Source organism: Stegostoma tigrinum, chromosome 10 (genome assembly GCF_030684315.1).
Source record: "Stegostoma tigrinum isolate sSteTig4 chromosome 10, sSteTig4.hap1, whole genome shotgun sequence".
NCBI lineage: Eukaryota > Metazoa > Chordata > Chondrichthyes > Orectolobiformes > Stegostomatidae > Stegostoma > Stegostoma tigrinum.
This window is the reverse complement of record NC_081363.1, coordinates 87,565,498-87,589,581: the sequence shown is the minus strand read 5'-3', so window position 1 is coordinate 87,589,581 and position 24,084 is coordinate 87,565,498.

Sequence of the window (24,084 nt, the reverse complement as noted above, 5' to 3'; positions counted from 1 at the left end):
TCGGCCTGCTGTGTTCATCCAGCTCCACACTGTCCTCTAAGGCAGGCTGGTTAGTGGAAGGGAGGGATGTGACAGAAAGTGACTGGAGAGTTTGACCTTTGTCATGATGCAGGAGGCCAGGAGCTGCTAGCACTTGCTGGAAGTAAGGGTGAAGAAGGCGATGGAGGGTTTAAGAAGAAAGGATGTGGTGGGAAAGAGAGGCTGTGGAGGTTTATGGTTGAAGAGTGGGCACTTTCAGCAATGTAAAACAGAGTTTTCCAATGGTGTGAGTCTGCTCATTACAACCCCTGGCCAAAAACATTGGTTAGCTACCCTGATGTCTACCCAAGAGAGCCACTGTCTGGTCATAGGTGACAACATAACTACATAGCAGTTCAGGGTCTGGAACCTGAACCCTCCAAAACACCATAAGACATAAGGGCAGAAATAAGTCATTCAGCCCATTGAGTCTACACCATCCAGGGAGATCATGTTTGATCTGATAGTCCTCACTCCCAATTCCTTCCTTTTCCCCATAATGCATTCTGATGTTTATTACTCAGGCTGTTACACAGATGCAGATGATGTTGCGTTTATGCCCGAGAGCTCTCATTTATACAGGAGCTAGTAAGAAGGCAGGAGGAATATGGTGAAGAACCAGCAATTCTTACAAAGGAGTAATCTAACCAAAGGGATCAGATGACATGAGACTGGAAGAATATTGTCCAGCTGGCTTCAGAATGCTGGGATTAAATTACTGCCTTGTAATCCATCCCAATTATTTGCTATTTCTTTAAATAATATATATATATATCATTAATACTAAGGGTTCTGGGTCAGTGTTGGTGTTTGTTTTCTGTGTACTTCTGTCACTAGTGAATGAGAATATTTCAGGAAATTAGCCACCATGAGTGTTTTTATATCTCTAGGATGTGGGTGGATGTGTACAGATGCCCAATGTGAATAAGGCAGAACTACACGTCAGTTTTTACTGGAAATGAGCAGTCAACTGGCGTCATCTAATGTCAGCTGTGGATATCTGAGGGCCACAGAGTTTGTAGCCTACGTTCTGACGAGTCATGAAAGCAACAATGGCTATTTTCAGACATTCGCTAATGTATTAAAACATGTGCAAATAGTCAGGAACATTCTTCACTGTGCCACAGCAAAACATTTGTTCAGTCATGTTTTCAGCAGCATTTTAAAGTGGGTGGGGTGGGGGGGGCTGCAGGTGGAGAAGCAAACATAAGAACTGTGGATGTTTAGAAATCAGTAAAAAAAAATTGCTGGGTAAACTCTGCAGGTCTGGCAGCATCTGTAGAGGAAAAAGCAGAGTTAATGCTCTTTAGAACTTTAAGTTCTAAAGAAGGGTCACTAGGCAGTTAACTCTGCATTCTGTTTCCACGGATGCTGCCAGACCTGCTGAATTTCTCCTGATTTTTGTATTTGTATCTGAAAGGGGAAGGTAGAATGCAGAACTTGACAAACAGCTCCCATTAAATCATAGACCATGTCACTAGATCTGTCTTCTGTGTCCTGTCTGTGCCAGAGCAGCTCAGCTAGAACTGTACTTGAACCCTGTTGCTTTGCAAGCTCTTTACTCATTAAATAAATGATCCAATTCTCAAGGCTATAATTTAATCTATTTTACCAAACACTCAAGCAGTGCATTCCAGACCCTGATCACTTGCGCTTCATCTTGCCTTTTGTTTTGCTTGCTTTCTTCTGTTACCCTTTTTAATCAGTTTCAATTGACTCGGGACCCTTTGTCAATGGGGATAGTTTCTCTCTACATACTCTGCCTAACCTCTGTTGAATACCTCTTGTCTAAGGCAACTGGCCTGAAAGGGTTAACACAAGCTTTGGGACAGCTATGCCCACTGAGGTTTGAAATGACTCCCTATAGGAGGAACAAAAACAGAAATTCCTGGGAAAGCTCAGCTGGTCTGTCAGCAAATGTCAAGGAAAAAAATCAGTTAACCTTTCAGGTCCGGTGACTTCCTCAGAACCAGACCTGAAACATTAACTCTGTTTTCGTCACAGATGCTGGCAGACCTTTTCCAGCAACTTCTGTTTTTGTTCCTGATTTACTGTAATCACAGTTCTTTCAGTTTTTATTTGCCTCTAGGAGGAGCTAGTCAGTAATTGCTAGTCAGTTCTACAGCCCTTGGCATACACCTAGTTCCTATATTTTAGGAAATAGCAATGTCTCTGAACTGGTTCTAACGTAGTTAACTAGTCTAAAGCTAATGTAACCTATTATCTTACTATAATATAATAAACTAATTCTTGTTTGGCAACATTTAGTTAAGGACGATCATTCTGGAAGTAGTTGCATGACAGGCCCACAGCCAGCAACATGGTGGCAGTAGCGAGAACTGCTTTAGAAAGTGAAGGAAACAGCTGTAGTGTCAAGAACTCACAAAAATCTGAAGAGGAAATATTCAACTTAAAAAGGCAAGTTACCTTGTTAGCAGCTAACCAGTTAGCAGTTTTTGCAGTAGGGAAAGCAGAGAGTCCATTAGTTCAGCTTGGAAAAGATTTGACAGCACAGTGGCCTTTTACCAACACTAAATCAAACAGAACTGGGGGAAATCCCTCTCAGCCTATAGGACTGTGGGGATTAAAGACAGTGTCATTTAAGTGCCTAGACTTGAGTCACAATCTGGAAAATAAATAGTTCGTATTGGGCTCCAGAAGTAAGTTTAAGCCTCTGGGAAAACAGTTAAAAAAGAAACTTGCTGTACAATATTATTCTGAGCTAGGAAGCTGTGGAAAGGTAGAAATCATCAAAATTAAAATGTAATATTAATTTCATAATGCTAAACTATCATCTACTGCTGAACAAATCTCAAAACCAGCCATTATTTAACGTTTCTTCAAACTGCTAACATTAGCCAGATTAGGACCTCTTGTGGAAAGCAGAAGATTGAAGTTAAATGAACAAGTTTGAGGCAAAAGCACTTTTTAAATGCACAACTGCAAATTGTTTAAAGCTTCAGCAAAGGGCAAGACACCATTTTCTTGGGCAAAATAGATGAAAAACAATTTCGGAACAAACCAGAAATGCACAAATTCCCCATCTTACCCAAAAAGCTGTGAAACCTGCCAACAAGAGGAGCAAAAAGTCTCAAAATTGCCATCTTAAATTTTTTTGTATTGAGTGGATGTTTCATATAGAAAAATATTTAAGATCAAATGCTTAAAGATTAAAGTGTCATTGGAGAAATAACTTGACAGGACAGGTAAATAAATTAAGACAAGGGAAAGATCTCTGAAGAATTGAGGAAGGAAGCTTAAAACAAAACCCCAAAATACAATAAAATTCAATTTAAAGCTTTACTGGAAAATGTTGTAATGCCTTATCAATAATTAGAATTTAATTTCAATTCTAAAACATTTAGAACAGCTGGAATAAACATAAAGAATGCTGACAAAACTCAGCATGTCTCGCATCATCCATGGGGAGAGAAACCAAGTTAATGTTTCAAGTCAGGTATGACTCTTTTGAAATTTCTGCAGTGAGATACTGATGTCACATGGTAAAATGGGGAAAGACCTGACAGATGGCTAATGTTGATAATGTGACAGTATAGCCACTCTGGCAGGAAGGATAGAAAAGCATGATGCTATATAAATGGCAAGTGACCACAATACTACATGATTAAAGGATCTGCTATCCATGTATGAGTCACAAAAATGTCATCCTGCAGTTAACAGCAAATGTCTCAGAAGGCAAATGAATTGTTGGTCTTTACTGTTGTGTTCCAGTCCATTCAGTAATGTGTTTCAGCTGCAGAGTGTATTTGTGAGACTGCATCGAGAGTTTTGAGGTCAGGATTGGAAGTTCAGAAAATATTCAAAGTTGATTCCTGGGGTGAAAGGGTGTGGAAATGTCAGGCAAGTTGGTCTTCTTGGAAATTCAAGAAGAATGATGTCTTCTTGTTGAGGCACAGAAAATTCTGAGGGGGCTTGATGGGTTAGATTCTGAGAGGATGCTTCCTCACATTGGGGAGTACAGAACCTGAGGACATTGGGAGACCCCTTTGCTAAACCAATTTAGAAGGAGATGATGATGATGATAATGATGATGAATTCTATCCCAGTCAGAGGGAAATTAGTGTTTGGAATTCTCTTCCCCAGAGAGCAGTGGAGGCTCATTGAATACATACCAGGCCAAGTTAGACAGACCTTTGATACACAAGGGAGTTCAGGGTTATTTGGGCAGACAGGAAAGTAAAATCGGCCACCATCAGATCAGTCATGACCTTATTGAATGGCTGAACAGGCTGGGGAGGCCATTCAGCCTTTTTCTGCTCCAAATTCTTCTGTTGTGGCTGAATCATTTTTCCAGAGTCTGCCAAGATGAACTAAATAGCCTAATTCTATTCTCTAATGGTTCTACTTACATGCCCAACACCAAGTCTTTGACACCTTAATCTCACTCTGTCCTGCCATCCTCCATGATGTGTGTATATAGAACATAGAACATTACAGCACAGTACAGGCCCTTCGGCCCTTGATGTTGTGCTGACCTGTCATACTGATCTCAAGCCCATCTAACCTACACTATTCCATGTACGTCCAAATGCTTATCCAATGACGACTTAAATGTACCTAAAGTTGGCAAATCTACTACCGTTGCAGGCAAAGCGTTTCATACCGTTACTACTCTGAGTAAAGAAACTACCTCTGACATCTGTCCTATATTTTTCACCCCTCAATTTAAAGCTGTGCCCCCTCGTGCTCGCCGTCACCATCCTAGGAAAAAGGCTCTCCCTATCCACCCTATCTAACTCTCTGATTATTTTATATGTTTCAATTAAGTCACCTCTCAATCTTCTCTCTAATGAAAACAGCCTCAAGTCCCTCAGCCTTTCCTCATAAGACCTTCCCTCCATACCAGGCAACATCCTAGTAAATCTCCTCTGCACCCTTTCCAAAGCTTCCACATCCTTCTTATAATGCGGTGACCAGAACTGTACACAATACTCCAAGTGCGGCCGCACCAGAGTTTTGTACGGCTTCACCATAACCTCTTGGTTCCGGAACTCGATCCCTCTATTAATAAAAGCTAAAACACTGTATGCCTTCTTAACAGCCATGTCAACCTGGGTGGCAACTTTCAAGGATCTGTGTACATGGACACCGAGATCTCTCTGCTCATCTGCACTGCTAAGAATCTTACCATTAGCCCTGTACTTTGCCTTCCGGTTACTCCTACCAAAGTGCAGCACCTCACACTTGTCTGCATCACAGCTACAGAAGCTTCCTTTGTCGAGGAAGATCTGCCTACTGAGTCAGTATGGGTGGAAATTAGGAACAGCAAGGGAGTAGTCACCTCGTTAGGGGTTTACTACAGGCCCCCCAATAGCAGCAGGGAGATTGAAGAAAGCATAGGTCGACAGATTTTGGAAAAGTGTGCACACAGTAGGGTTGTTGTAATGGGTGACTTTAACTTTCCTAATATTGATTGGAACCTCCTTAGAGCAGAAGATTTGAATGGAGCTGTTTTTGTAAGGTGTGTTCAGGAGGGTTTCCTAACGCAGTACGTTGACAGGCCGACGAGGGGAGAGGCCATTCTAGACTTGGTGCTCGGAAATGAGCCAGGGCAGGTATCAGATCTTGTGGTGGGAGAGCATTTTGGTGATAGTGACCATAACTGCCTCACATTCTACATAGCTATGGAGAAGGAGAGGATTAGGCAGAATGGGAGGATATTTAATTGGGGAAGAGGAAACTATGATGCGATTAGACATGAGTTAGGAAGCATGGACTGGGAGCAGTTGTTCCATGGTAAGGGAGCTATCGACATGTGGAGACGGTTTAAGGAACAGTTGTTGGGAGTGATGAGTAAATATGTCCCTCTGAGACAGGCAAGAAGGGGTAAGATTAGGGAACCTTGGATGACGAGAGCGGTGGAGCTTCTAGTGAAAAGGAAGAAGGTAGCTTACATAAGGTGGAGGAAGCTAGGGTCAAGTTCAGCTAGAGAGGATTACATGCAGGCAAGGAAGGAGCTCAAAAATGGTCTGAGGAGAGCCAGGAGGGGGCACGAGAAAGGCTTGGCAGAAGGAATCCGGGAAAACACAAAGGCATTTTACACTTACGTGAGGAATAAGAGAATGGTCAAAGAAAGAGTAGGGCCGATCAGGGATAGCATAGGGAACTTGTGTGTGGAGCCTGAGGAGGTAGGGGAAGCCCTAAATGAGTTTTTTGCTTCTGTCTTTACGAAAGAAACCAACTTTGTCGTGAATGAAACCTTTGACGAGCAGGTGTGCATGCTGGAATGGATAGAGATAGACGAAGCTGACGTGCTGAAAATTTTGTCAAACATTAAGATTGACAAGTCGCCAGGCCCGGATCAGATTTGTCCTCGGCTGCTTTGGGAAGCGAGAAATGCAATTGCTTCGCCACTTGCGAAGATCTTTGCATCCTCGCTCTCCACTGGAGTCGTACCTGAGGACTGGAGAGAGGCAAATGTAATTCCTCTCTTCAAGAAAGGAAATAGGGAAATCCCCGGCAATTATAGACCGGTAAGTCTCACGTCTGTCGTCTGCAAGGTGTTAGAAAGGATTCTGAGGGATAAGATTTATGACCATCTGGAAGAGCATGGCTTGATCAAATACAGTCAACACGGCTTTGTGAGGGGTAGGTCATGCCTTACAAACCTTATCGAGTTTTTTGAGGATGTGACTAGAAAGGTTGATGAGGGTCGAGCTGTGGATGTGGTGTATATGGACTTCAGTAAGGCATTTGATAAGGTTCCCCATGGTAGGCTCATTCAGAAGGTCAGGAGGAATGGGATACAGGGGAACTTAGCTGCTTGGATACAGAATTGGCTGGCCAACAGAAGACAGCGAGTGGTTGTAGAAGGAAAATATTCTGCCTGGAAGTCAGTGGTGAGTGGAGTTCCACAGGGCTCTGTCCTTGGGCCTCTACTGTTTGTAATTTTTATTAATGACTTGGACGAGGGGATTGAAGGATGGGTCAGCAAGTTTGCAGACGACACCAAGGTAGGAGGTGTTGTTGACAGTGTAGAGGGCTGTTGTAGGCTGCAGCGGGACATTGACAGGATGCAGAGATGGGCTGAGAGGTGGCAGATGGAGTTCAACCTGGATAAATGCGAGGTGATGCATTTTGGAAGGTCGAATTTGAAAGCTGAGTACAGGATTAAGGATAGGATTCTTGGCAGCGTGGAGGAACAGAGGGATCTTGGTGTGCAGATACATAGATCCCTTAAAATGGCCACCCAAGTGGACAGGGTTGTTAAGAAAGCATATGGTGTTTTGGCTTTCATTAACAGGGGGATTGAGTTTAAGAGTCGTGAGATCTTGTTGCAGCTCTATAAAACTTTGGTTAGACCGCACTTGGAATACTGCGTCCAGTTCTGGGCGCCCTATTATAGGAAAGATGTGGATGCTTTGGAGAGGGTTCAGAGGAGGTTTACCAGGATGCTGCCTGGACTGGAGGGCTTATCTTATGAAGAGAGGTTGACTGAGCTCGGTCTCTTTTCATTGGAGAAAAGGAGGAGGAGAGGGGACCTAATTGAGGTATACAAGATAATGAGAGGCATAGATAGAGTTGATAGCCAGAGACTATTTCCCAGGGCAGAAATGGCTAGCACGAGGGGTCATAGTTTTAAGCTGGTTGGTGGAAAGTATAGAGGGGATGTCAGAGGCAGGTTCTTTACGCAGAGAGTTGTGAGAGCATGGAATGCGTTGCCAGCAGCAGTTGTGGAAGCAAGGTCATTGGGGTCATTTAAGAGACTGCTGGACATGTATATGGTCACAGAAATTTGAGGGTGCATACATGAGGATCAATGGTCGGCACAACATTGTGGGCTGAAGGGCCTGTTCTGTGCTGTACTGTTCTATGTTCTATGTTCTATGTAAACTCCATTTGCCACCTCTCAGCCCAGCTCTGCAGCTTATCTATGTCTCTCTGCAACCTACAGCATCCTTCATCACTATCCACAACTCCAACAACCTTAGTGTTGTCTGCAAATTTACTAACCCATCCTTCTACGCCCTCATCCAGGTCATTTATAAAAATGACAAACAGCAGTGGACCCAACACCGACCCTTGCGGCACACCACTAGTAACTGGTCTCCAGGATGAACATTTCCCATCAACTACCACCCTCTGTCCCAGGTGCCATGTGCCCAAGGTCCTTCTATTCCTGCAGCTGCTTTAGAGTGACACCCTTATTTTCCTTTAGCTCTCTGTCCTTCATACCAAGATGCGTCAGGTTGAACTCCCACCTGGTCCACAGTTGTAGCACAGCCTGGCCAGAACATGGAACATAGAACTGTACAGCACAGTACAGGCCCTTCGGCCCACAATGTTGTGCTGAACTTTTTACCATAAACCTAAGGTCTATCTAACCTCCACCCCTACCTTATGTTATCATCCATATGTCGATCTAATAGCCACTTAAATGTCCCTAATGAGGCCAACTCCACTGCCCTCTCTAGCAATGCATTCCACACCACTACCACTCTCTCTATGTAAAGAACCTACCTCCTGACCTTCACTGTATCTACCTCGAATCACTTTAAAACCATGCCCCCTCATAATAGCTACATTTACCCTAGGAAAAAGTCTCTGGCTATCCACTCTATCTATACCTCTGATCATTTTGTACACCTGTATCAAGTCACCTCTCATCCTTCATTGTTCTAAAGAGAAAAGCCCTAGCTCTCCCAACCTTTCCTTGTAAGACCTTCCCTCCATTCCAGGCAACATCCTGGTAAATCTCCTCTGCACGTTTTTCCAATGCTTCCATAACTTTCCTACAATAAGGGGACCATAACTGGACACTACTCCAGGTGTGGCCAAACCAGGGTTTTGTATAGCTGGAGAATAACTTCACAGCTCTTGAACTCAATCCCTCTATTAATGAAAGCTAACACACCATAAGCCGCCTTAATAACTCTATACACCTGGGTGGCAGCTTTCAGGGAACTGTGGACAGGAACCCCAAGATCCCTCTGCTCCTCCACACTGCCAAGAATCTTTCCATTTAACCTTGTATTCTGCTTTCAAATTTGTCCTTCCAAAATAAATCACCTCACCCTTTTCAGGGTTAAACTCCAGCTGCATACTATCAATGTCCCTTTGTAATCTAGAACAGCCCTCCGCACTATCCACGACTCGACCCAGCTTCGTATCATCCACAAATTTACTAATCCACCTTCCGCTCCTACATCCAAATCATTAACAAAAGTTACAGTAAGTAGAGGACCTAGAACAGATCATTGTGGTTCACCACTTGTAACTAAGCACCATGTTGAATATCTTCTGTCCACTACCACCCTTTGTCTTCTAAGGGTCAGCCAAATCTGAATCCAATCTGCCACATTTCCCCCATTCCATGCCTCCTTACTTTCTGCATGAACGTACCATGGGGAACCTTATCGAACACCTTACTTAAATCCATGTATAGCACATCCACTGCTCTACCTTCATCTACGTGTTTGGTCACTCTTCAAAGGACTCAATAAGTTTTGTGACGCCTGATCTACCCCTCTGAAATCCATGCTGACTATCACAAATCAAACTTTCCTTTCCAAGTGATCGTAAATCCTGTGTCTTAGAGCCCTTTCCAACAGTTTGCCCGCCACTGAAGTAAGACTAACTGGCCTGTAATTTCTGGGGTTATCCCCATTCCCTTTTTTTGAATATGGGAATGATGTTTGTCACTCTATACCTGTCGACAGTGAGGATGAAAAGATCATTGCCAAAGGACCTGCAATCTCTTCCCTCGCTTCCTATAGAATCCTTTGCCAAGTCCCACCAGGCCTGGGGGACCTACCTATCTTCAAGCTCCTCAAAATTCCTAGTACATCTTCCTTACTAACATCCACCTCCTCTCGCCTACCAGCCTGTTTCACACTGTACACTCCTTTTTAAATAGGTCCCTCTCAATTGTGAATATTGAAGAAAAGTATTCATTAAGGACCTTTTTCTATCTCTTTAGGCTCTGTACACAAATTCCCTTTCTCTGGTCATTCTCTTATTCCTCACGTACATGTAAAAAGCCTTGGAGTTTTCCTTGATCCTATCTGCCAAGGTTTTCTTGTGCCCCCTTATTGCTCTCTGAAGCCCTTTCTTCAGCTCCTTCGTGGCTAACTTGTATCCCTCTAGAGCCTTTTCTGATCCTTGTTTCCCAAACCTTTATATAAGCATCCTTCTGTCTCTTAACTAGTCATTTGACCTCCCTTGAGAACCAAGGCATCCTCACTCGACTGCATCTTCCCAACCTGGTAGGGACAAACATATCGAGCACACGCAGTATTCCTTAAACAATCTCCACATTTCTAATAGTGTTCTTCCCTGACAGCATCTGTTCTCATTTTGTTATGCAGTTCTTGCCTAACAGAATTGTAATTACACCCCCCCATTATAAACCTTACCCTGCTATTGTATATATTGTACCTATTGTAAATGACTACTGTAGAAGTAATGGAGTTATGATTGCTAATGCCAAAATGCTCTCCTACAACAGATCTAACACTTGGCCTGGTTCATTGCCAAGCATCGCATCACATCCAAAGTGTTGGTCTACCTACACACTGTCAGGAATTGTTCCTGAACTCACTGGACAAAATCTGTTCCACCTAAGCTATTACAACTAAAAAGTTTCCAATCAATATTTGAAAAAGTTGAAGTCCCCCATGACTACATCCCTGTGACTTATGCACCTTTCCAGTATCTACCTCCCTCTCCGCTCCTCCATTTCTCTGCAACTATTAGGGGGTCTGTTTTATTTAAAAAAAATTTAAAAACCCAACAAAGTGACTGCTCCTTTCTTGTTCCTGACCTCAACCCAAAATGACACTGGAGACAGATAATAGGAATTCAGATAGTGGAGAATCCAAGATAAAAGTGTGAAGCTGGATGAACACAGCAGGCCAAACAGCATCTCAGGAGCACAAAAGCTGATGTTCAGCTTTTGTGCCCCTGAGATGCTGCTTGACACTGGAGACATATCATTCGTGAACTGCCTTTCAGCAGCTGCCATACTAGCCCTGACTAGCAAAGCCACTCCCCCACCACTTTTATCACCCTCCCTATTTCTTTTAAATGGTTGATTAGAAAGTATCTATAAAGTTAGCTCAAAGAGAATGAGGTGTTCTGTTGTTCTTTCTAAATGTTTTCAGTCTCCAGTAATTGATTCTTATCATGCTACAGGAAAAGCTAAGATTTTGACCTAAGATTTTGTACCTAGGTACCTTTTATACCTGAATGGCGACATTATACACTTGGTACTGTACTCCTGTATCCCTGGACTTGAGTACATGTGACAATAAAATCTAAATTTTGATTCTAATTCTGAACTGATTATTTGACTAGTATCAATTCTCCTCTCCATACTTTCAGAAAGATGCTGCTAAACTTGAAAGGGTGCAGAAAAGATTTACAAGAATTTCTGAGACTGGAAGATTTGAATTGTAGGGAATGCCTGAAAAGGGTAGGGCTGTTTTCCCTATAGTGTAAGAGGCTGAGGGGTGACCTTAAATCATGAGGGGCATCGATAGGAGAGCCCAAAACTACAAGCACAGATTTAAGAGGGAAAGATTTAAGTGACTTGAGGGGCAACCTTTTTCATGCAGAGAGTGATGCATGAATGGAATGTGCAAGATGAAGTGATGGAAGCTGGTACAATGACAATATTTAAAAGGCATCTGGATGGGTTCATGAATAGAAAGAATGTGGTCAGAATGCAGACAAATAGGATATCTGGTTGGCAAGGATGAGTTGGTCCAAATGGTCTGTTTTCTTGCTGTATAACTCTACGATTCTATGACACTGGGAAATGATTCGGGTCCATTCTATTCCTTAAGCTCAGTATAATATAGTATAATAACTGATGGTAAGGTTAAGAAAATTATATAAAACACATATGACTGTGAAATTGAATAAAATAACTAAGTCATGAATTACAACACAGGTTGGTAGGTTAGGTGATGTGTCAAATACAGCATGTGGGAACTTCTGGGTGCCAGTTAGACAAGCGTAATCGTATCTGTCTAAACATTTGAAATTTGAGCTGAACTGCAGAATTATCATGCAACAGGGAGGGGGAAATCTTGCTAGATTCCTTGTATCAGGAGACAGTCATACCTCTTAAAGTTCAATCATTTGATCTCGGCAGTGTTCAGAAGCAAGGGAGTATGTCTACACATGAGTCAGTTCAAGGAACCCAGAGGACGGAAACTGAGGAGACTCAGCCTTTGCAATTGTCCAGCATATTTGACATTCTTTTAGCTAAACCAGGTGAGAGCAAGGGCTGCAGTGTGGATGAGCTAACTGATCATGTAGTACAGGAAGCCAGACAAGAGTGAGGAATAGGAACAGACAGTACAACAATCAGGATTGATACTGTTCTTTACAACGAAGAGTGTGAATCCAGACCCTAAGGTGCCTAGGGCTGGACAGGAACTTTCAATAGGAGGTGAAGTCATAGAATCCCTACTGTCTGGAAGCAGGCCATTGGGCCCATCGAGTCCACACCAACTGTCTGAGCATCCTGTCCTATTAAACAGATTAACCATAGGAAAGGTAGAGTAGCCTGCACATCTTTGGACACTATGGGACAATTTAGCATGGCCAATCCACCTAATGTGCACATCTTCAGACTGAGGAAACTAGAGCACCCAGAGGAAACACATGCAGATATAGGGGGAATGTACAAGCTCCATGTAGACAGCTACCCAAGAGTGGAATCAAACCTGGGTCCCTGACATTGTGAGGCAGCAGTGCCAACCACTGACCCACTGTACCAATGGCTGTTGTCACAGTCCGTTAGGTGCCAACATCATACACAGGGAAAAGGGGGTGGTTCTACACAGTGAACCTGATGTGCTAGATACGAAAGTAAAAAGCAGAACCTCCAAAGTTGTAATCTCTGGATTGCTACCTGAGCTATATCAAAATTAATGGGGGGTAAACAAGATTGGAAAGATAAACAGATGTCTCAAAGACTGGTGTCAGACAAATACAGAGATAGCCGATGAACTGTACAGGTATTTTAATTGGTCTGTGGTAAAATGGATTTGACAAACATCTTGAAAGAAGCAATAAATCAGGAATTGGAAGGGTGAGAGAAAAGCAGCAAAACCACAATCACCACAGAAGTGATACTGAATAAATTGGTGGAGCTACGGCTGCCAAGTGCTCTCGTTCTGACTGACTTCATCCTAGGGTCTTTTGTTTTAAAAGAAGTGGCTAGTGAGATAGTTCATGCATTGATATTACTTTTCCAAAACACCTTAAATGCAGGGAGGATCCTATTGGTGACCACAAACATAATTCCTCTATTCATAAAGTAAGGGAAACAGGAAACCACAGGCCAGTGAGCTTCACATCTGTCAAAGGGAGAATGTTAGAAGTTATCATTAGAGTTATAGCAAGTTGAATCTGGCAGTCAACATGGTTTTGTAAAAGATGAATCATGATTGACCAACCTGTTAGAATCCTTTGAGGAACTAACACCTGATGGTGATTTAAGGGGAATTGTTGGATACACTGAACTGAAATCTCCAGACATTTGATACATAGAACATTACAGCACAGTACAGACTCTTCGGCCTTCGATGTTGTGCCAACCTGTCATACCAATTTGAAGCCCATCTAACCTACACTATTCCTTATACATCCATATGCTTATCCAATGACGACTTAAATGTACTTAAAGTTGGCGAATCTACTACCGTCGCAGGCAAAGCGTTCCATTCCCTTACTACTCTCTGAGTAAAGATACAGTATCACATCAAACGTTATTATAGAAAATAAAAGCTCATGTGAAGAGGGTAACACACTGGTATAGATAAAGGATTGGCTGGCTAACAGGCAACAGAGAGAATGCATAAGTGAGTCTTTTTCAGACAGGCAGAATGTAATGAGGGGCTGGATGCTGGGACTTCAACTCTTTTCACAATTGATAGAAATGATCTGTATGAAGGAATGGGAAATAAATTTGCTGATGACACAAAGATAGATAGGAAAGTAAGTTGTGAAGATGATACAAGGAGCCTACAAGAAGTTATAACTCACTCGCTACACTGGCACTACCCCTCATCTCTTTCTCCGCTACATCAATGACTGTATTGGTGCTGCCGCGTACTCCCACGAGGAGCTTAACAATTCATCAACCTTTCATCCCAACCTCAAGTTCACCTGGACCATCTCTGATGGTCCTTGAAACTGACAACTATTTCAAGTCCACCAACTTCCACAGCTACCTAGACTACACCTCCTCTCACTCACCTTCCTACTCCCAATTCCTCCACCTCCATCGCATCTCCTCCAAGATGGGCGTGTTCACTCCCAAACATCCCAGATGTCCTCTTATTTCAAAGACTGCAACTCCCCACCCCCCACCACCTCAGTGGTCAAAAATGCTCTTGACTGCATCTCTTGTGTTTCCTGCACCTCTGCCCTCACATCCCTACCCTGCAACAAAAACAAAGACAGAATCCCCCTTGTCTTCACTTATCACCCCACTAATCTCTGATTCAATGTATCATTCTTTGCCACTTCCACCACCTGCAACCATCTGACCCCACAATCAAGGATATATTTCCCTCCCCAACCCGATCTGCCTTCCATAAGGATCGCGTTCTCTGTAACTTCTTCATCTGTTCCATGCTGCGCACTCATCCTACCACCCCTGCACCATTCCCTGCAACCGCAGGAAGTGCTACACCTGCCCCTACACTTCCCCCATCACCTCCATCCAAGGACCCAAAAAGAACCTTCTACATCAGACTGATGTTCACCTACACATCTGGTAATGTGGTCTACTGCATCTGTTATTCCCAATGTGGCCTCTTCTACATCAGTGAGACCAAGCAGAGGCTCGGAGACCGCTTTGTAGAGCACCTGCGCTCTGTTCGCTACAAATGACAACACCTTCAAGTCGCAGACCAGTTCAACTCCCCCTCCCACTCCTTGGATGACATGTCCATCTTGGACGTCTTCCAGTGTCACAATGACGCCACCCAGAAACTGGAGGAGCAGCAACTCATATTCCGCCTTGGGAGCCTACAACCCAAAAATTTCAATGTAGACTTTACTAGTTTCAAAATCTCCCCACCCCTGGCCTCATCCCATGACCAACCCTCCCTCTCATCCCTGCCTCCTTGACCTGACACAACCTGTCCATCTTCTCTCTCACCTATCCACTCCTCCCACCTCACTGACCAATATCCACCACTGCCTACCTACACTCACCTATCACCATCCCACCTGCCTTCCTCAGCCCCACTCCTCCTCTATTTATCTCAGAGCTCCCGTCCCCTCTCCCCAATTTCTGAAGAAGGGTCCTGACCCAAAACATCAGCTTTCCTGCTCCTCTGATGCTGCCTGGCCTGCTGGTTCCTCCAGCTCCACACTTTGTTACAATAAACTATAGATAGATTAAGTAAATGGGCAAAGATTTGACAAATGAACCATAATGTAATAAAATGTGAAATTGTTTATTTCGGCCAGAAGAATTACAAAGAAGTGACAAACTATTAAATAATGAAAGGCTGTAGAGCTGTGAGAGGCAGAGGGATCTGAGTGTCCTCATGCATTAATACAAAAAGATCAGATACAGATACAGGAATTTCAGCAGTAATGAGTAAATCTAATAAAATGTTGTTATATATCACAAGGGAAATTTAAACACAAGAGTAATGAAGTAATGCTTCAGTTTTACAGGGCACTGGTGAGACTACATCTAGTGTACCATATGCAATATTGGTCTTCTTATTAATGGAAGAATGCAGGTGCATTGGAGGTGATTCACAGAACTTGATTAATAGCTAGAATTAGTTGTCTTCTGAAGAAAAATTGGACAGGCTGGGCTTATATTTGCTGCAATTTAGAAGAGACAACTTGATTTAAACATATATGGATCCAGAGAGGGCTTGACTGGCTGAATGTGAAGAGGATACTTCCTCCTGTGAGAGAGTCTAGAATAGTGGTCACTTTTTAAAACTGAGGGCTTTAAAACAGAGGTGAGATGTTTTCTCTGAGGGCCATGAGTCTTTAGGATTCTCTTAGTGCAAAAGTGGTAGAAGCAGAGTCCTAGAACACTTTTGTGGATTTGGTAGAACAATCAGACCAGCCAGGATCACAGTGAATAGTAGAGCAAAATTGAGGGACTGAATGGCTACTCCTGCTCTGTATTCAGACATTCCCTTGTGCATTCTCATTTTCCTGACTCATTTCCTCTTGCAGTCTAATACTCTCATCCTCAGAATTTGCTCTGTGCGTCACCTGTACATTTTGAAATTGTACCTCATGCTCACAGGTCTAGGTGATTAATATATAACCAGAAAAGCAGTGGCCCTAAAACAGACCCTGGGAAAGCCTGCTTTACAACTAACTAAATGGGGTAGAATTAGACCATTCAGCCCATTGAACCTGCTCCACCGTTCAATAAGATCATGGCTGATGTATTTGTGTTTTAAATTCCACATTCCCACGTAGTCTTGATAATCTTCAATTTGTCTTTGCCTAACAAGAAACTTTACCTTTGTCTTAAAAATATTTATTTACCACCTCCTCAACTGTCTTCTGAGGCAGAGCGTTCCAAAACTACACACCCATCTTAAAAAAAGTCTCATCATTTCTCAAAAAGACGATTCTTAATCTTTAAAGTGTTTAAACTAGTTCTGTACTCGCAAAAGGAAACATTATTTCACAGTCGCCTCGTCAAGACCATCCAGGATCTTTTATACTTCAATCAAGTCACCCCTCATTCTTCTAAACTCCTGCAGAAACAAACCTAACCTGTCCCTGCTTTAGTCATTCCAGGCATCAATCTAGCAAATCCTCTCTGAATTGTTTCCAATGCATTTACATCTTTTCTTAAATAAGGAGGCCAACACAGTATTTGAGATGCGGTCTCACCAGCGTCCTGTATAACTGAAGCATAACATCCTTACGTTTGTGTTCAATTCCTTTAAGCATCTTCTTAGCCATCTTGAATGCGTACTGTATAAGTGTAAAGGTTAATGCTGAAAAGGTTAACTATAGATTCTGAGGAAGGGTCCAGACCCAAAATGTCAGCTTTTCTTGCTGTTCTGATGCTGCCTGGCCTGCTATGTTCATCCAGCTCTACACCTTGTTAACTATAGATTCTGTAGTTTAAAAAAATTAAGAAGATGAGAAAGGCCAAGGCCATGGAAATCAGGCCATGAACGATGGAAGCAAGGTAGCAGCCTAGCCTGCACAATTAACAGGATAAGGGAGGCCTTCAGTGGACACAAACAATGCCTGATATATGTACTGTGAGAAATAAGTGACATCTTGTCAACATATAATTGTAAATTGATGAGATTAAGAACTGAGTACAAAAACATAAAAATTTGCGGGTTTTTCAAAATCTAAACTTTCATGCTCTTATTTCTTCCACTTAATAACCTTTTACTCATTCTTTGCAGTTTTTCTGACCAATCTGAAATAACTCCAGAGAGGTTGATATCCTGCCACCAACTCATTCTTTATTTACATTTGGAGAGTCTTTGACACTGATCCAGTTCCCTCAGATCCTACTCTCAGGATGTCTGACCCTCCTGTTTATATCTGTCCCCTGATTGGGGATGTTAATCTGGTTCAATCAGGGAACTCATATTCTGTGAGATCTACTTGTTTGACCTCATTCTATCACTATACAATCATTAGACCTGCCACTCCTCTTTGCGTAGTTATGAGCATTTTCTTTAAGTTGATGCTTTACCTAACTTTTCTTTAGCAAATCATGAATGCTGGGTCCTCCCTTCACAGTATGAATTTGTAATAAGGATATACATATTCCGCATATTTTGAAATATTCCCTTAAATATTTGACTTTGGTCAACTGAGATACAATCTCCTAGTCTAGAATGCCAGTTCACTTCCCGCCTACATGGTTGTCTTTATTTAGATTTAAATACCAGTCTTACACCCGATCTTCTCCCTTTTTAAACTGGATGTATAACTCCAACATATTGTGGTCACTGTAAACTAGAGGTGCTTTTTACTCTGAGGTTATTAATGAATCCTGTCATACAATTACACAATATCTAAACTAATAGAGAAACACTCCACAGTTGGATCTAAAATGGACTGCCATAAGAAATTATATCATAAAATTTCTTACCATTTCTGAAGTCCTCATCCAGGCTACTGCCAATCATATTTTTCTAGTTTACACACAGATTAAAATCACTCATGATTATTGCCACTCCTTTACCAGAAGCACCCTATATTGCTTCTTGCATACGTTGTGGTGACTTTTGGGAAGGGCTGTAGATCAGTCCCACGAGGGTCTCCTTTATTCCATATCTTTACCCAAACTGATTCTGCTTCCTGATCTTCTGAAGCAAGGTCATCTGTAAGTATTGCACAAATTTATCGTGATTACCAGTGTAATCTTTACCATACCTTCTAGCTTTCATATTTTATATATCCCTCAGTATTTAGGGCTTAGTCGTTGTTACCTTGAGGCTATGTCTCCATAATGACCATCAACTCTTATGTTAATGGGTGTTGTCATTTAATTTCTTATGAATGTAATGCAGATTCAGATACAGAACATTTGATTTTATCTTTGTAACATCTGATCTCAACAGTTGGTATATTCCAAGGATTTTACCTCTCTGGCTCCTCCTGCCATCGTCTGACCCTCCATTCCTACATCTCAATTTCCCTACTCTCTATTCTTTGATACACCACAAATTTCCATTTTTGTTCCTTTGCTCTCACTGTTTATTTTTGAACCCTCTCTGCTTCCCTCATTCTGAACTCCACACCTTTTGGAAGGATACCCCAGCCTTGGAGGAAGTACAGAGTAAGTTTACCAAAGTTGTTGTTCACATTTTACATGGTTGAGTGATGATCTGATATTACGGAGGAGATTTGATTATAGTTTTGCCAATTATCCCCAACTGGTACATACAGATGAATTTGAATTTAAAATTGATCCATGTAGCACAGAATATATCGGTTTGGTTTGAGGCAAATCACCAGAAGATCATACAAACATATGAGTTAGAAACAGTAGGCCATTCAGCTCCACAAACCTGCTCTGCCATTCAATGCCATCACAGTCGATCTGATGTGACTCCATTTTCCTGCCTGTTCCCCAAATCCTGGACTCTCTTGTCAATTAAGGATGTCTGACTCAGCCTTTAATATATTTATTGACCCACCCTCTGGTCTCTGGCTAAGAGAATTCCACACACTTCTGACAGAGAAAAATAATTCCTCCTCAATCTCCATTGTAAATGGCATTTTAAATCATTTAATTATTTTTGAAGCGTGGTCCCAATTTCCCAACTTCCCAACAAACAGCAACATTCTCCCAACATCCACCCTATCTAGTTCATCGAGATCCAATCTCTTTCAGTAAGATCACTCCTCATTCTATAAAATGTCAACTAGTAACAGGTCCAGCCCATTCAACCTTTCCTCTTAAGACAGTACCTTCATCCCAAGAGTCAGTCAAATAAACATTTCCGGGAGTGCTTCTAATGCAATCTGCTTCCTTTATGTAAGCAGACCAAACAATACACAGGAATCCAGATACAGTCTCACCAAAGACTGCTACAATTTTAGTAAAATTAAAGCTACAAATAGCTTTGTTTTTCCATTCCCTTTGCAATCAACACTGTCCCATTTACCTTCCTAACCACTTGCAGTACCTGCACTTTTGATGATTCATGCATTATGATACCCAGATCCCTCTATCAGAGGGATTCTGCAATCTCTCTCCCTCTCTCTGTTTAAATAATATGCTGCTTTTCCATTTGTCTTGCCAAAATTGCCAAGTTCACATTTTCCCACATAATACCCCAACTGCCAAATTTTTGCTCACTAAATCTCTCTGAAATCCTTTGCAGACTCCTTCATGCCCTTTGTTTGCAACTTACTTATGGCTCATCATTGTGTCATCACCAAATGTGGCAAACTGTATCTTAAGTCCTGTCATTAATATAGATTGTAAATAGGTGCAACTCCAACACTGACTGTCATTTCTACTTGTTGTAGATTGCAGCCCAAAAATGACTCATTTATCCCACTCTCTACTCTTCCTGTCAGTCAACTGAAGCATAGAGCTGAATTGTACATTTTTTTGGCTCAGTGAGAACATAGAACATAGAACATTAAAGCACAGTACAGGCCCTTTGGCCCTCGATGTTGTGCCAACCTGTCATACCGATCTGAAGCCCATCTAACCTACAGTATTCCATGTACGTCCAAGTTGTGAGAGTTTTAGGGGCTTCACCATGAGGGGTGAGTGAGGTTCCTCACTGTTCTTACCAAACTCTTATCAAGAACCGCCTAATCAACACCATGGTGTCCTCTCCATCCAGTCCCAGCTTCCTTCAACCTGCTCCCCTAATGACTTGCTGCTCTGTGAATATCCTGGAATCCCCTGGCATTCCTTGTGCTGTTTCCATCTTTAAAAGCCCAGTGTGCACCCGTACAAGTTCTGTCGGTCTAGAGCTGCTTCTTCTGCACTGTCCTTGACTTTAACCCTCGATGTGGCAGGCAGACAGAAGCAGGCAGGGTTATCAGTGCCCTGCTTCGTGGACAGGGACCTGGAGATGCTGCTGAATGTCATAGAGGAGAGGGGAGACCTCCTGTTTTCTCCCCAAGGACCAGCAGAGAGGCTGTGACACCAGGCCATGTCCAGCCTGGTCTAAAGGAGCTACCTAACTCAAGGTATTTTTCCACTCATGGAGGAATGTCCCATGATGTTGGAAGATCATGAGCTTCTCCACTTTGACAAGATCATTGTGACCATCTTCTCTCTGATACCTTATCCTCTCCCTGCTAGAGCACCCACGTCCAAATAAGACTCCTGTTCTAGCCCCACTCACTACTGCCAGCAATATCTTCCCCACCACTGTCCCTGACCCCTGATCCTGTCAGCAAGAACTCTGCCTGCCCTCTGCGCTGCCCACTCACTCTCACTCCTGCACCAACTGGAATAACTCTGTTCTCCACTTCTACCTCCCTTAATACCGGCCTCTTTCATAGTCCAAAAAGGAGACAGTCCCAAAAGGGCAGGAAGGTTCAAGGCAGGGGATGTGCTGCCCAACATTTAGTTCCTCTGCCCTTTTTATGCAGTGATCATCCTGCGTAGCTGACTATTCTGAAGCCTCTGCACTGGGAATGGAGGCTGCCCTTGAGTTACTGTGTTGAGATAGCATAACTCAAGATTAACTCTGTTGGCTTGTCTGAGGTCTGTTGACACATTTTCCCTTTGTGTCTGCACTAAACGGCACGGCAAGACAGAAGTAGCATAAGCCTGATGTAGCTCGCCTCCGGGTCAAAATGCAGCAAGGCTCAAAGTGAGTGGTGTGACAATGAACAAAGAGCCTAGAGATACTGCCCAGTCCAGTCAATGAGCTGGGGCCGTGTCCCTGAGCTCAGTGTCCTTGTTGAAGTGTCCTGGATTGGAGATGCACCACGAGGGTTCTTAGAGGCTGGAAAATCTCAAATGTTGTCCACATGGGGTTCATGTGGCTGGTGCCCATGGAGTGTACCCTGAGATGTTGTTGCCCAGTGTTCTTCAGAGCAAGTACAAGCTGAATTCACCAGGTACCTGCTCTGGTTTCCATGTCAAACTGGTTCAGCAAGTTTGGTTAGATAGGAAGCTTAAAAGTTAATGAGATGTGTTGGCTGTCAACAAGGCCTCTAGCAAGCTATAAACCCCCTTAATTGGTGTCTCACCACTGCACTGTGAGAAGCTTACCATGCTGCTCGTGAAAAGCATGATAAAACAAGATGCTCCTGACATCAAGCTAGACCACACCAGAATTCTCACCCAATTATGCCACAGGTTCCACCCAAAGAAACACAGAAAGCTGGAGCAGGTGTAAACCATTCGGCCCATCCAGGCACTCTGGCAATGTACACAACCATGGTTGATCGTCTATACTCCCACTCTCGTCCCAATCTAATTGACACCTTTAGCCTGTAGAAATTGATCACTTTCTTTCTGTATACTAAATGACTTCCCCTCCACAGCCTCCTGTGATAAAGAATTCCACAGATTCAACACCAGAGTGAAGAAGTATCTGTTGCATAGCCTGAGACTGTGACCCCTTGTGCTGGACTCCTTTGATTCTGGGGAAATATTATCCCTCCATCCAGTCTGGCCAGGCCTGTCAGAATTTTATTTGTTTCAATGTGATCCTCCCTTTATTCTTCAAAAGTGCAGGGACTACAGCCACAGTCGACCCAACTTTTCCACATATTCTGGTGAACCTTCACTGCACTCCCTCTATGGCAACGAAACCAAGTGTGGTCTTGCTAAGGCCTTGTAAGACATTACAGCTTTTGTTCAAACATGGACAAAAGAGCTGAATTCCAGAGCTGAAGTGAGAATGATAGCCCTCGACATCAAACCCGCATTTAAATGACAGTGACCTCAAGGCAATGCAGCAAAACTGGAATCAGAGGGAAAATTCTCTGTTGGTTGGAGTCATACATGGCACATGGGAATACAGCTGTGGTCATTGGAGGTTAATCTTCTGAGCTCCAGGGCTTCTCTGCAAGAGTTCCTCAGGGTGGTGTCCTAGGCCCCAAATACTTGCTTCATCAGTGACCTTCCCTCCATCATAAGGTCAGAGGTTCACTGTATTACAAGCAGGTGAGGAAGGGTAATTCTGCTCTCCTCTTTTAAAACCCCTGATTAAAAATCAGGCCAACCAGGGATATGTCTCTCAAGATGGGTTATGGAACCGAGATCTGTTCCAACTCTGATCTCCTGCCTTGGGAGACAGCATTCCAAATTAAAAGCTTGGTTGAACCCACCAGTTTTCAGGAAGCAAGAGAGAAGGCAAATGACTGACGAAGGAGATTCCTAATTTTGGAGTTCTGATAACTGAACAATGGGGGAAGGGTGGAAAACTTGGACGGGAGGCCAGAATTGGCAGACAGGGTTGGGGGTGGGGCAGAGGCAGAAGAGCTCACATATCCTAGGATCAGGAACACCCACTTGTGCACTGCTCTTTAAATTGATTCAAATAGCATTAGTTAAACTTGAGTTGCCACAACTGAGTGTTGTTTCATCCGTTGGAGATAACATGAATGACGGACTTTAAATCCATCAGAATGAAGGGACGACAAACCAGGGTGGTGGTGTTCATTGACAGCATTACAGCATTTAGGGCGGCACGGTGGCTCAGTGGTTAGCACTGCAGCCTCACAGCGCCAGGGACCCGGGTTCGATTCCAGCCTCGGGTAACTGTCTGTGTGGAGTTTGCACATTCTCCCTGTGTCTCTGTGGGTTTTCTCCCGGTGCTCCGGTTTCCTCCCACAGTCCAAAGATGTGTAGGTGGATTGGCCATACTAAATATCCCTGTGTTCAGGGGTGTGTGGGTTATAGGGGGATGGGTCTGGTTGGGATGGTCCAAGGGGCGGTGTGGACTTGTTGGGCAGAAGGGCCTGTTTCCACACTGTAGGGAATCTAATCTAATCTAATTATTCATTCATGGGTATAACAAAGAAACACAGAAACTTAGAAGGTAGGTGCAGGACCCAATCAAGCCTGCTCTGCCATTCAATGGGATCATGGCTAATCCCACCCTCTGCCCCTATCTCTTCATTCCTTTAGGCACAAGAGCTACATTTACCTCCTTCTTGAAAACACCATGTTTTGGCCTCAACCACTCTTTGGTAGTGAATTCCACGGGCTCGTCACTCTCTAAGTGAAGAGATTTCTCCTCATCGCATACCTAGAAGATTTATCCTTGTTCCAACCACTGGGAACATCCTTCCTGCATTTAACCTGTACAGTTTTGTTAGAATTTCTTTGAGTCCCCCGGTAAGGAATTCCACAGATTCACTACATTTTTTTTTGTCAACACTTACCCACAGATAGTAGTGGAGAGGAAATGCCTTGAGGCTGGGTGGTTTGTAGCTACAGGAACACTCAAGAAGCTCGACACTATCCAGGACAAAGTAGCTTGCTTGATTGGCACCACATCCACAAACATCCACTCCCTACACAATTGACATTGAGTAGCAACAGTGTGTATTATCTGAAAGATCAACTGCAGAAATTCACCAAAGATCCTTAGATTCCTTCCAAATCTACAACCACTTCCATCTAGA